The 14,107-nt window shown below is 33.0% G+C and overlaps 2 long non-coding RNA genes across 2 annotated transcripts; both read left to right on the forward strand.

The window, feature by feature from the left end:
- Positions 1 to 1,196: 1,196 nt before the first annotated feature.
- On the forward strand, positions 1,197 to 2,742 carry LOC130591569 (uncharacterized). The gene is made up of 2 exons (XR_008969359.1): positions 1,197 to 1,626; positions 2,526 to 2,742. It is a non-coding gene; the product is annotated as an uncharacterized LOC130591569 (long non-coding RNA).
- A 716-nt stretch (positions 2,743 to 3,458) lies between these two features.
- On the forward strand, positions 3,459 to 6,767 carry LOC125497576 (uncharacterized). The gene is made up of 2 exons (XR_007274544.2): positions 3,459 to 4,048; positions 6,232 to 6,767. It is a non-coding gene; the product is annotated as an uncharacterized LOC125497576 (long non-coding RNA).
- Positions 6,768 to 14,107: the final 7,340 nt, after the last annotated feature.

Raw genomic sequence — 14,107 nt, forward strand, 5'->3', positions numbered from 1 at the left:
CATTTCAATATATAAAAAAAACGTAAGAATAAATATAGTCTTGTGAGATCTTGTTTGATTCGTGTCAATGACTAGTTAATGAATAGTCAATAGTTATAACTTTTACTAATATATAATGAAAGATATTTAAGGTAAAAAAATTAAATTGACAAATTTGCATAGTTAAAGTAGAAAGAAAAAGAACGGAAATACTTGTAACTGTATAAAAGTAATAATGTAGGTAGTGATGTAATTTGAAAATCATTAATATCCCTTCTAAAATCTAACCTTCTAACTAAGAATAATATTGTTGAAGTCTTGAAAGCTAGTTTAACGGACAATGTGAGCATAACCACATGGGAGAAAATTTTGGATAAAAAAAAAAGGCAAAACAACCCATCCTCCAAATGAGTCGACTTCATCAATGTAATTGCCAAATCTTTACGCTTTGCAGTTTCATGGAGTCCATATGCTCAAACTCTTCCAACAGCGCCTAAAACAACTTTTTCTTCCTGCACTTTACACCGAAACAACTAAATAACCCATCTTATGCCAATAAGAAATGCATACACATTAGACATAACAACATAACATGATGAAATAATCCTAATACTTTATGTCTGACATAAGGTCAAAGGTTTTAAACATTGATCACTTCCATACTTCTTTTGTTTCGTTTGAATCTCCACACATTTTTTTTGAATTTTTTAATAAGAATAATACAAATTTTTGTCCGTTCTTTCGTAATAATACAAATTTTTTATTATTTTTTAATGATACAAACTTTTGATCAAAATTCCTCCAGTAAGGTAATACCGATTATTAACTTGTTAATACAAATTTTTTATTATTTTTTAATGATACAAACTTTTGATCAAAATTCCTCCAGTAAGGTAATACCGATTATTAACTTGTTGTTGAAGGTAACAAGTTGATGTGGTTCAGGTGGGTGGGGGGTTGGGGAGGAGGGAGAAATAAGAAAGATCATATTGTTATTTTTTCTTTGACTTGTTTTACAGGTTACAAGTCAACTTGACCTACTAGAGAAATTTTTATGTAAAGTTTCACAAAATCACAACAAGAATCCGCCTTTTTAGTGTCTGAATTTAGTGTCCGACAGTATAAGTGGACGGTAAATTCAAAATTAGCATCTGATACGTGACGGGCGCAGATTAGCGTCCGCTTTCTTGTTTTTTAGCGTCCGTTCTTATAAACAGAAGCTAATTAGCGTCCGTTAAAAAAATTAGCGTCCGTTTGGCAGACGCTAATTTATTGGTCTTACCGAAATCAATCGACCAAACTGGGAAATTACCGTCCAATCGTCCATAACTTCATATGGTCATACTCATACCCCTAAATAAGAAATAAAATCCTCTCTCACCGCTTTCTCTCACTCAATTCTCTCTCACCGCTCTCTCTCACTCAATTCTCTCTCACCTCAATTCTTTTCTCTGTCTAACTCTTCATCTCCCTCAAACTATTCATTTTCCTCAGAAAAATTGTTGTTTTCGTTATGTCTCTCTTTTAGATCTGGTATTTTTGTTCAGTTGGTTGTGGTTAGGGTTTTGTTCAGTTGGTTGCATCATCGCCGCTTCTGTCTCTAAGCATCATCGCCGTCTTCAAGCATCACCGTTGCTTCTTTATCAGGTATATTTTATTTTATTTTTAATTGTCGTTTGAATTTTCATTTTTGGATTTTCAATTTTTGAATTCACAGTTTTTGGATTTTCATTTTTCAATTTTCGTTTCTAAATTTTCGTTTTTGGATTTTCGTTTTTCAATTTTCAATTTTTGAATTTTCGCTTTTTGAATTTTCAGTATCTTAATCTTCGTTTTTTGAATTTTCATTTTTGGTTTTAAATTTTCAGTTTTTGAATTATTGCTTTTTAAATTTTTATTTTTGAATTTTTATTTTCAATTTTCGTTTTTGGATCTTCGTTTTCGCTGTTGTTTTGGTTTGGGTTTTTGGATCTGTTATTTTGATTTGGGTGGTCTGTTCGGGGGGTTGTTAGGGGAGGGTGGTGCTTTCCGGTTTGGGTGGGTGGGGCTTTGGGTTCGTGGGTGGTTTGGGTATTGGGCAGTGTGGTTTTTGGGTGGTTTGGGGTTAGGGTTTCGCATTTTGGGTTGGGATTGGGGGTTTTCGAACACGGTGGGTCTGGGGTCTTGGGTTAGGGTTTCAGATGGGTTTTTGGGTGGCCGGGTTGGGTTAGGGTTTTGTGGTTGGGCGCGATTAGGGTTTCTAGTTCTTTAGTGGCGCGCGGTGGTTAGGGGTCGGGTTGCGGGTCAAGTTGCAGGTTGGGTTTTGTGTTTTGTTACTGATTTTTGTGTTGGCATATGTTGATTATTTGAAGTTTAAATTTTTTATTTTTGATGTTATATTTGTAGATTTTTTATTTCATTTTTTTTTATTTTTTTAATTTCTGGTTGTTTTTTAATTTGATATATGAATTATATGTTTTTAATTTTATTTGATATAGATTTTTTATTTTCTTTGATTTTTATTTTATTTTTTTTCTGTTTCTAATTGTGATTTTTTTCTATCGCAGGTTTGTTTGAGTTTGATAGGATGACTTTGGAAAGGTTGAAGATTGAAGATTTGTATATTGAAGAAGAAATGATTTGTTTCTAATGTATTAGATAGATTTTTTGTTATTATTTATTTAAGTAAGATTGTAAATTATTCACAAATTTTGATTTATCATTTCTATTTACATTGTAATTACTTTTATTACATATAATAACAATTATATTTTTTCCTCTAAATTTGCATTATTACATTTGATAGTGACAAGTCTGACCCAACACAATAACTAAGGAAAAGTGGTTACTGACAAGTCTCAATATTGCACCATACAAATACAAGCCTGGAACATTACATTTGAAAGAAAAAGAATTACCGTCTGGACTTATAGTTTGCGTCTGACTTTAATCGGACACTAATTAGTGTCCGACTTTAATCGGACGCTAATAAACTTTTAGCGGACGCTAATCGAAGAATTAGCGACTAGGGGTTTTGCATAGCGTCCGTTGACGGACGCTAATCGCTTTCGCGTCCGATCCCGCATTTTTAAGCGTCCGATTTTGGCGGACAGAAAAGAGTGACATTCTTGTTGTGTTTGTATTATTAAAAAATAATTAAAAGTTTATATTATTGAGAGAGAACGGGCAAAAGTTTGTATTATTGTAGTTAAAAACTCCTTTTTTTTTTTATTAGTTTCTTTTTAATTTACACACTGTCGGTTTTTATGTTTTTATTAGCATGTCATATCTATTTTTTCTTCTTTTTGCACTAATGTTATTCACTTTAAATGTTATAATCCAATTGTAGTTTCTCTCTCTTACTTTTCACTTTTCCTCCACCGTTCTAGTTTCTCTCTCACACTTTTGAAATCTCTCATTGGTTCTCTTCCAAAGTGAAGTGAGTAAATCAAAAGAAAATGGAGAAGGTAATAAATAGCAAGATTTTAGGCTATGTTCTATTCAACATATTTTAACTTATTTCAGGAAAAATTAAGTTCAAATAAATTAAGATAATATCGAATAAAATAGTTTAGTTAAGATAAGATAAGTTGAATGATACGGGATAACTATGTTAGGCAACACAATAAACTAGAATATATTCTATAATATAAGATAAGATATCCCCTAAAAAAATATAAGATAAAATAAGTTCATATAACGTAAAATAATTTCAGATAACATAAGATACATGACACAACAAGAATCCGCCTTTTTAGCGTCTGAATTTAGCGTCCGACGATGCAAACGGACGGTAAAGGTGAAATTAGCGTCCGATAAAAGACAGATGCAAATTAGCGTCCGCTTTCTGAAATTTAGCGTCCGTTCTTTTTAGCGGACGCTATGTAGCGTCCGTTTACTTAAAATACCGTCCGAAAGACGGACGCTAAATAAGAGGTATAAATAAATAAAAAAATACCACCAATCGACCAAACTATCAACCCTAACCCACACCTCTCTCTTCCTCACTCTCATCTCACGTTTCTATCTCTTCCTCACTCTCATCTCACATTTTTGTGCTCTCTCCTTCTTTCAGATCTCACGAAATCAGGTATTTCTACTCAGATTTAACTAATAAATTTGTTTTTTTTTTAGTTTTGATTGTTGATTATGTAGTTTATTTTCCCGATTTTCTTTGTTTTTTTAATTTCGTTTTGCGTTTTCTTGTTCTTGATTTTTCGGTTTTTCCTAGATCTGAATTCTCTAACATTTTATATTTTTTTTTGTTTTTCGATTTTTCTTTATTTTTTTGAATTTTCGGCTTTATGAGATTTTGATTTTGTGTGTTTTTATTTTCGATTTGGTTATTCAATTTTTCAATTTCGCGATTTTGGGTTTTTTGTCTTTGGTTTTTCGGTTTTCATCTTTTGATTTTTCTGAGATTTTGAGTTGTTTCTTGTTTTATGAATGTTGTTTCCAGATCTGGTTTTTGGGCATGAATTTTCGTCTTTTTTGGAAATCAGTTTTTCCTTCGCTTTTTAGGATTCAATCTGTATAATTTTTTTTTAATCAATTTAGGGCTGGGTTATTTTTGGGAAAATATCAGATATAGATGTACCGTGTAACCCTAAACCCTTATCAGATATAGGTTTAGGGTTTCTTAATTACCTTATCAGAAATCAGTTTTTCATTCTTTTTCCGTTCTTCTCTGATTGATATTTGATCATCATCATGCTAATCTGTCTTGTTTCAATTTGTATTTATGAATATCTTAACTTGTTTAGTATAGCTAAAGAAGATTTGATCAAATCTTTTTGATCTGGCTGCAACAAGAATAAGTAACAAGTAACAAGTTCCTGAAATTAGAGAATATAGACTTAATCAAGTAACAGAAAAATTTACATTGTGCTCGGCTTTGTTATTTCAAGATTAACCCAAGGTTAAATTTTTAGATGGGCTCTCCTTATATGGAGTTGGGTGTTCTTGTTTACCTTGTGTTGTACCTGATGAAGCTGCCGTATATTGTTAGAATTTGGATGCACTAAAGTTGAAGGATCAACTAGGTGAAACAAGAGTAATTGTCTAGTGATTCTGTTGAAGGAAACAAGGAAGACTTTCTTTTAACAAAATTTTCAATATAGCCGCCTTTGCAAATTTCAAACTAGAAATATTTTGATAAAGCTATTTGTAGCCCTTAGAGTACATATTGAAAGCTATTAGAGTACATAAAGATAATATACTTACCTAATATCATAAGGAAATTATACTCGTTTCCTTATGTACTTTAATAAAAGCTCTTAGTTACTTTTCAACTCAGCAATTTTAGCTAACCTTTTAAGAAGTGCAACATATCACGTTCGACTAATCTTTCAGTTTCTAACAAGTCTGGATGATATATTGTTCTTCTTGCTTTAGATGATTTAATAAACGAGTCCCTTGCTTTAAATTAAAATACAAGTATATTTATTTTATTTCTGAAAATATTGCTTTAGATGATTTAATAAATGTGCATCATAATACAGGTAGTCTTTTTTTCTGTTACTTGGAGTCCTTGTAGCTGTCGGTTCAGCTGTATTACTGGGTCTGGTGTCTTTCAGTGTTTGGAAATCGACACACATTGTTTCTACTGTGCAAGTTTATATTTAACTTTGCTGATGTGAATTTCTCTGTATTATTCCTTAAGTAATATGATTCTATCTTCCTATGCAAAGAGTCATGAATAACACTGCCATGTTGCAACATCTTGTTATCTTATTGAACAATTCAGCATCTTGACAGTCACTTGTGCAATAATTTATCTTTTTACTTTCGTAATAAAAACTAACTATCTTCTACGACATGTTAGCATCACTACTTTAGCAAGTCTCCAATATAAGAACATCCAAAAATTATCATATTGTTCTCACTTGATTTACACCTAGATGCACATCAATGAAGTCATATTTGAACTTTGAAGTGACTTCTTACAATTGTTCAGTTCTCGGTGTGAGTATGGTGAATTGAGTGTGATTTAAGTCAGGCAATTCTATTCATTCTAAGGTCCTACACTCATCCAAAATTAGCTAAAGGTAGTAATTTATATGCACATAAGTCACTGTTCTCAAAGAAGATAATTATTTTGAAAACGAACTAGAAGATGAAGATAGTTGTATGCTTCATAACAGTAAGTTAGTAATTATAAATAGGTAGTTTTTGGCATATTTTATAGTTTTTCTTTCTTATAAAAAGGTAATTGTTGGCAAGTTTTTCTATCTTATATTTGAAAATACTAAGATTATATTCCTTTCCTGACAGCATCCGTTTTCCACTTTTGTCTTTCAAGATGATGAGTAAGAGCAATTTCAAGATAGTATCAAATCAAGAGATTGAAGTTGCGGCATCTGGGAAATATTGGAAAGGCTCAGGCTTCAAGATGATGCTCATAAACGTGGTTCCCGGTTCTTGACGGGACCATCTGGACGCTCTTGGCATGACTCAAATGAAGGGTAGGTTTGCATATATGTAGGCTGTAGCAAAGAATGCTGCAGGAATCAGATTGATGTACCACAGCTGAAAATGTCAGCCAAGACAAGGATGAGAATAGGTGGCTGGCGCGGTGGAGGGGTGGCTGATGCGGAGGAGATGTGGTTGATGCGCTGGTGAGGTTTCTGGTGGTGCGGTGGCTGGCCCGGTGGTGCAGTACCTCGGCATTGGCAGTGGCTAGGACTAGTATTAGATTGAAGTTGTTGTATTAGATTTTAGTTACAATGTAATTATACTATTATAGTACTAAATTTTGGTATTAGATTGTAATTATATATTTAATTTAAATAAAATTTTCATTTGTTTAATTCTCAATTTTTGTTATTCTGACATTGTTCATTTTGAAATAATAATTGAAAGTTAATAAAATGAATTAAATAAAAATAATAAAGTAAAATGAAAGCTGATAATGATGGGTCTGTTTGAGCATTTGGTTTCAACATTTAGTGTCTGATCCTAATCATTAGCGTCCGCTTGGAAGGTTGGACGCTAATTAGCGTCCGATTTTAATAATTAGCATCCGCTAATAAGCGGACGCTAATTAGCGTCAGATCCTAATAATTAGCATCCGCTAGTAATCGGACGCTAATTAGCGTCCGATAATAATCGGACGCTAATTAGCGTCTAACCTTCCAGGCGGACGCTAACTTTGAAATTTCGGACGCTAAATTTTTAGCGTCCGTTTAGCGGACGCTAATTAGACAATTAGCGACCAGGGGTTTTGCATCAGCCTTTTAGCGTCCGTCGTCGGACGCTAATCTCTTTAGCGTCCGATCCCGTGTTTTTAGCGTCCGATTTTGGCGGACAGAAAAGAGTTACATTCTTGTTGTGTGATAACATAAAATAATGTCAGATAAATCAAATAAGGTGAATCAAACAAATCCTTAAGAAGGGAGGGAGTAATACTATATATACTCTCCATCTGTCCCATAATATAGTGCATGTTTCATTTTTAATGGGTCAAATTTTAAAATCTTTGATCAAATATTCTTATTAATATATACAATAATATACTCATATGAGATCTTGTTAGATTCTCCTTAATGTGTAATTTCATAATATCAATTTTTTTATATTTTTTAGGAATGGAAATTATCATTAATGAAATGGCATATATCATCTATAACAATAATAACTCTTACATAAAAAATAGTCTAAAATATTAATCTAAAAATTGTCATTTTCGCTACTAATATAAACGCTTCAGGACCGTTATCGTGCTATGGTAATATTCAAACCATAATTGATTTTAGATGACTCAACATTGTTAAATAAAGCATGATACTAATAACCTGAAATCTTACCTTTATCTAGATATTCTTGATTTGCAACCGCAAAGTATAATTTCCCATATCTGCAAAAAACGCTTCACTAGTTCCATAAATTTGCAAAACAGAACTTCCAGATCTATATCTCTTGATCCATATACAAAAAAACAAAAAAAAATGAACTAACTAACCCACCACGAAGGGGTGACTACAAACCCTATGAATGGAACAAAAGCCATCACACATATGGGATCTGTTGAGACCATATTATACCTAGTGAGACAAAAAAACAAAGAAAGAAAAAGAAAGAGAAGGGGAAAAGGGCTCAACGACCACTGGGGAGGCGGCAGCTGTAGCCCCATACCGCTTGGGGTTTTCCGTAGAGATGGGTTTCTTTCATGAAAGGTTTTCGAGGAGAGGATAGAAAGAAAAGGGCGGGTAGGGTTAGTGTAGGATAATTGGTCACTCCTTCAATTTAATTTTTTATATTTTTTATCAATAAGGAGTTGAAGATATCGAACGTCAAAAATTCATCTTGAAGACCGTGTATAAAAGAAAGAAGTACTGTATTATAGGATGGTATAACTAATAGAAATTGAACATGACCTTTGAAATGAGATGTAAGAGTTTAATAACCACCAAAGTTGTAACCGCCCGAGCTCCAAAGGCGCCCGCCCGGGCCCACCTTGCTCCAGCTCGCCCGGGCCTATGAGCAGCCCTCCTGGACTACTGGGTGCTTCTCTTCTTGTGCGCATTCGTGCCTTGCTTCACCGTTTTCCACTCCACTTAACCCAACATGACTTTGGTAACATATGTAATACTCCCATTTGTCTATATTTAGTTTTTTTTTATTGAGAAAGATAATTGATCCACATACCAACCTCTGCTAGGCTACTAACTTGCAGGACACACCGGCTCAAAGACTGGGTACAAGGCTAAATATTTAAAAGTAAATGCCCAACATATTGTTGAATGAGAATTTGAACCCTTTGCAAGGCCTAAAATTCGGGATGGTAATACACTGAGCTACTACCCCTCCCTCTTACATGTATTTAGTTGCTACTTCTTTTATAAGTAAGACTAGAATTTTTTGCACGCGATGCGTGCTTGAATTTTTTTTGAAACAGAAACTCGATTTTCTTTGGCATAAGAGACAAAATTTGAACATTAGACATACGAAGTAATGATTTTTAGTTGCAAAATTTGATTGGTTTAGTTTCTGTCACTTAAATCTCTTACCATTCTTTTTGTTTTTTTTTTTTACTTTTCAAAGTTAAATTCTATGAACAAAACAGAAATTTCATTGAATTTATTTATGATTTCTGATATTATAATTTTTTAGTTGATTTTGAATTAAGTACAATACTTCATACATTGTAAAGAAAGTGGACACTTTGATTTCAAGTCAATTTTTCATAGGTTGTAGTTTGTAAGTGAATTTTAAGTTTTTGTAAAGTTTCCTCATTTTAGTGATTTGCATAACGTAAATTATGCAATTTTATGATTTTAGTTGACTTTTGAGTGATTGTTATAATTATATTTTTGGTATTTTTGTTTGAAGCCCCCTTTGATTTGTAAATGAATTTGTAATTTAGAATAGGAAGGGGGGTAAAATAGGCATTTCAAAAGAGGACACCATTGCTCCCCTTCCCTTATACTTCAATGTTATTAAAAAGTTAGCTAATGGCATAGTTTTTTCATAGGTAGTTTATGAACTGCAAATTGTATTATTGTAATGATGCATGGCATGTGCTTAAACCCCCTCAAACCTAACTGACAAATTCATAAACGTGCCAACATACCTTATCCTTAGCCCGAACCGTATATGAAATGATTACCCTAGTGGTTTATTAATATATCTATTAAATGTGAGCTTATATGCATAAACCAAACAAATCAACCTAATGTATTTTTGTAACCTACTTCTTATTTTCTAATATTATTTCGAAATAAACTATATCAAGGTTGTAAATAGTACTTATTAGAGTAACAGATCTTTTGCGATGCAAATATTAGGTTACTGAATGTATATATATAGTGGCTTCTGTACAGGAGAAAATAGTGATGGATTTTATGTCTTGGATGTGTATGCCAAAATCTATTGGAGGACTTGGTTTCCTCACTAATAATCATATAAATCTGATTAGCCTTGCTAGACTCTACTGGAAAATTTACAATATATTGAATTGAGATGCATATTTTCTTTTTGAAAATACGTGAGGAAAAGAGATGAACGTGTAAACTTCACTAAAATCTCACATTTGGGACAGTATAGGTAAGGGTTGGAATTTCTATCACCAAAGTATGAATTGGTCGGTGAAAAATGGGGAATCAATCAATCTTTGGAATGACGATTGGCTCAATGACCAAACCCTTAGAAGCAACTTTCGTGTGCCATGTTTTGATATTCGACTGAATTACTCTTGTTGTTGGGCTCAAGATCTTCATAGCGACGAATTCATAATTCAACTTTTATAAGCTAACAAATTTTGGACAATCCATTAATTACATGCTTGAGTGTAGTTTCAATTACCTTGCAAGAAGGATACTCGCAGGAAAAAAACATTTCTATATAAATATATGTGAAAAATGTAATGCAATATCCATGCAAAATGTCGTCTAAATATTGTTATAGCTTATTATAAAAAAAACTTGTTACATCTATTTATCTTGATTGGATGGTCTAGATCCCAATGTTTTTTGCAAAAGAAAGTATTGACCTATAGCTCTCATAACAGCTCTTATAGATCTGTGAAAAAGTAGTAAACATATAAATTATGGTTTTGGGAAGTCAGTTATGAAGGGTTTAATTTGAAACCATTTGCTTGGGTCATCATACTTTGGTCTTCCACCTCAATTTTTTTTACTAAAACAAGTTAAATTTTTATGTCATGGTTCAAGTGGAATACCACATTTCTTGTGCAGTTCCTTCTCTTCAAATTGAGAGAGCATACTCTCCTTGTTATTCAACCAAAGGTTGCGTTTTTGGTTTACCTAACCAAATTAGTGTTGAAGTATCCTAATTAGAAACGATTTATTATATACATTCTATGCACTTTCTCTTATATATTTTATTTAAATTACATTACATTTAACATGTGACCTTTTTGGGTGCTTAACAGGTTTCTTGATATAAATCGGTGTCTCTATTATGTTAGCTCTGGTATTATCTAGAAGATATAAATTATCTTCTAGCTGCTGAATGTTCTTTGGATATCGTCCTCGATAGTCTACTCTGTATAAGTCTATGAAACACTGTTATCAATTTAATTTATCAAGTCTGTCATTTTTGCACTCCTACAATTAGTCACCACTATTATTTGTTTCATAAATAGCTAATTGGTTCTCATGTCAAATCAGGCTTTTGGTGATGCATTGAGTAAATTGCTACTGGTGTTCAAATTGTAGGCAATTGGTTATTCGGGTGACGAATTTGAGGGACGGAGTGTAAGACTATCAAGGAAGTAAAAAGTTGAGGGAAGATGGGATCGAAAGCCATCGATGGTATTATGAAAGCAAGCTAACTGTCCTAATTGTCCAATAATCAAGTAGTATTTTCTTTTTCCTTTTTTTTGTTGTTGTTCAATATTCTATTGTTTCGTCATCACTTGTTAATCAAATTTTCGGAGTAATAACATTGACGAATACCAATTAAAGAACGAGGGATGGGGAATTGTTAAAAAATAATAGTGGTGGAAGATTGGAGCATTGTAGTCATTCTGTCATTGTAGCGTGTTAGTATTATGTAAATATGCATAACCCTGAAATTTTCAAACAAATATGAATATAATGTTGAGTATTACCTTTAGCTTGCTGATTATAATTGATTGATTTTTTTCAATTCAAATTGATACACAGATTATACTAGGCTTGCAAAAAACGCAGATAGTTATAGCAAGATCAAGCCAATAGCATTTTAGGTGAATAATTAGAGAACATATTGCAAAGCAAATCATTGTAAAATTTGAATTGTACATCAATTTAGTTGATGGCAACAAAACAAAGTAATTATTGAAATCAACTTGTACACGTAATATGAAAAAAGTACAGGAGTAACTGGGTCATTATTTGTAACTACGACAAGCGAGCTAAGCATGATTAAAGGAAAAAGATGGTGGAAATTGAATGAAGAAAGAAGACATGTTGCGAAAATACTAGCAACAAGGTCTTTTATGATCGTTATAATATAAGACTTGAAAGCTAGCATATGGGGATTTGTTTTCTTATAGATGGACTAGCTGTTACTTTCGCGTAGGTGACGATGCAAATCTAGTCACACTTCATGTTATCTAGATGTTATTGGCATGGTTATCTACGTCGAAGAACATGTGCGAACTATTGCGACATGATGATAGCCAGACACGTGAAAATGTGGTCCGTAAAATTAGCGTAGTTTGCCCCTTAGAGTTAAATATTGCATCTTATGGACCAATGCCTTTTGTTAATAGGTTAAGTCCATATATATATATATATATATATATATATACACACACACACACACACACACATACACACACACACACACACACATGCCAAGGGTATTTTAGAGCTAATGCAATCTACTTAGCTTATATTCTTTTCTTTTTGAAGAATACCCAACTTATGTTCGTAACTATCAAGTTTAGATGCATTTATTATCCCTATATAGATTATGCTAATGCTTAACATTTAGTTATTTGCAATTATTTTTGCTACGTTGGGGGGCCGGCCGCGCGCGATAGCACGCGGTCCAACAACTAGTAAAATAAAAATTCCGCGCATGTTTTGCACTCTAGCTCATCACTATTCACTTCCAGCAGTGACGAATCTTGACCAACTATTTCACAGGTGCCGATTCGATAAATTAAAAGTTTAACGGCAAAATTTTGATGAGGAATAAAAAACTGATAGATACACATCAAAGTTTAAATATATTATTATCAACGACTACAAAGAAATTATATCTAATTTAATTGTTCTAAATCACAATCTTTTAATTTTTAAGCAGTTTTATCCATTAATCATTTATTTGACCATTGTCAAATTTTCAAAGAATTGAAAGAATAGTTCACAAGTAAGTGGGTAGATTTTTTAGAAACTAAAGTTATAGTTCATTAGTATTATTAGTAACTAAGATCAATTGCCAAATTGCTTTCTTAAGTCAAAGCAAAAGAAGATACATCTATTATTTATCATTGTTAACAATGATTGGAGGAAAAAAAATTGATTACATATAAAAACTAAAAGAAGAAGATACTAACAATAAATAAAAAAGATGTTACAAAATTAGGAACATAATAAGCCAAAGAGGCAAGATAAAAGAAAAAAAAAAGAATATAAGAAGATGCTATCACTCTAACAGAAAATATTTTTCAAAATTAGGAACATTTTTTTTTTTTGAGAATAAGGAGCAAGATAAATTACTAAACCAAGTAAACCATACAAACTAAGCACACGGCTCCTCCTTGGAAGAGTCTGGGAGACCCGCTGCACTACTAGAAACCGTCATAATAGAAGAGTTTTGTTTCTCTTTTAAATAAATATTAATACAAACCGGGGGAGGGTCATTCAAAATACAAAGGGTTTCTAAACCGTCCGTCTTCCCCTTAGCCTCCCTTGCTAAGCTATCCGCCAAGCTATTTGCTCCTCTTCCTTCATGGATTATACTGACGCCGTGATGTTCTTGGAGCAACTCCCTGCATGGATCAATTAAATAAGATAGACAATTTTTTAAAATCTGAGAGTCCGAGATTGCCTTGTAAGCCTTAAGGCAATCTGTTGATATTATGCATTGGGACCATTTTTTTCTCCTCGCCCATTAAAGGGCCAGCATAATTGCTTTTAGTTATGCTTCTATAGCACTTGAAGTAGTTGTTTCCAATTGTTGGCCCTCAATCCAAATACCCAAGTGATCACGGCATACCATACCCAAACAAGCAAGGTTAATATCAGCAAAGAAAGATGCATCAGTGTTTATTTTAAGGTTGTTTGTAGGAGGAGGGATCCAGGCTGCGGTAACATTCGGGTTGGGAGCTTTACCCACCTTATTTTGGTTCTGGGTAAAGAACCATTCGGTGGCGGCCCAGGTGGAGTTTTTAATGAGGACATCAGAAGTGATGTTTTTTTTAAAAAAAAGTCAGGAATTCCTTCTACACCAAATTGCCCACGAAACAAAGACAAATAAAACATTACACGGAATTAAATTTTTATGAAGAACGTTAGAAGATCAAACCATATTCTTAAACCAGATTTTAAAAGGGGTGCTAAGGTGTAAGTTGACATTAAGCATCCTCCAAATTTCCATCGCACGCGGACAAACTCTCAAGAGGTGATTCATATCCTCCGTCAAGTTATGGCAAAAAACACAATTCCCAGGTGCATTTCTAATCTTATGATTAATG

This window comes from Beta vulgaris, chromosome 5 (genome assembly GCF_026745355.1).
Source record: "Beta vulgaris subsp. vulgaris cultivar EL10 chromosome 5, EL10.2, whole genome shotgun sequence".
In the NCBI taxonomy this organism is placed as follows: Eukaryota; Viridiplantae; Streptophyta; class Magnoliopsida; order Caryophyllales; family Amaranthaceae; genus Beta; species Beta vulgaris.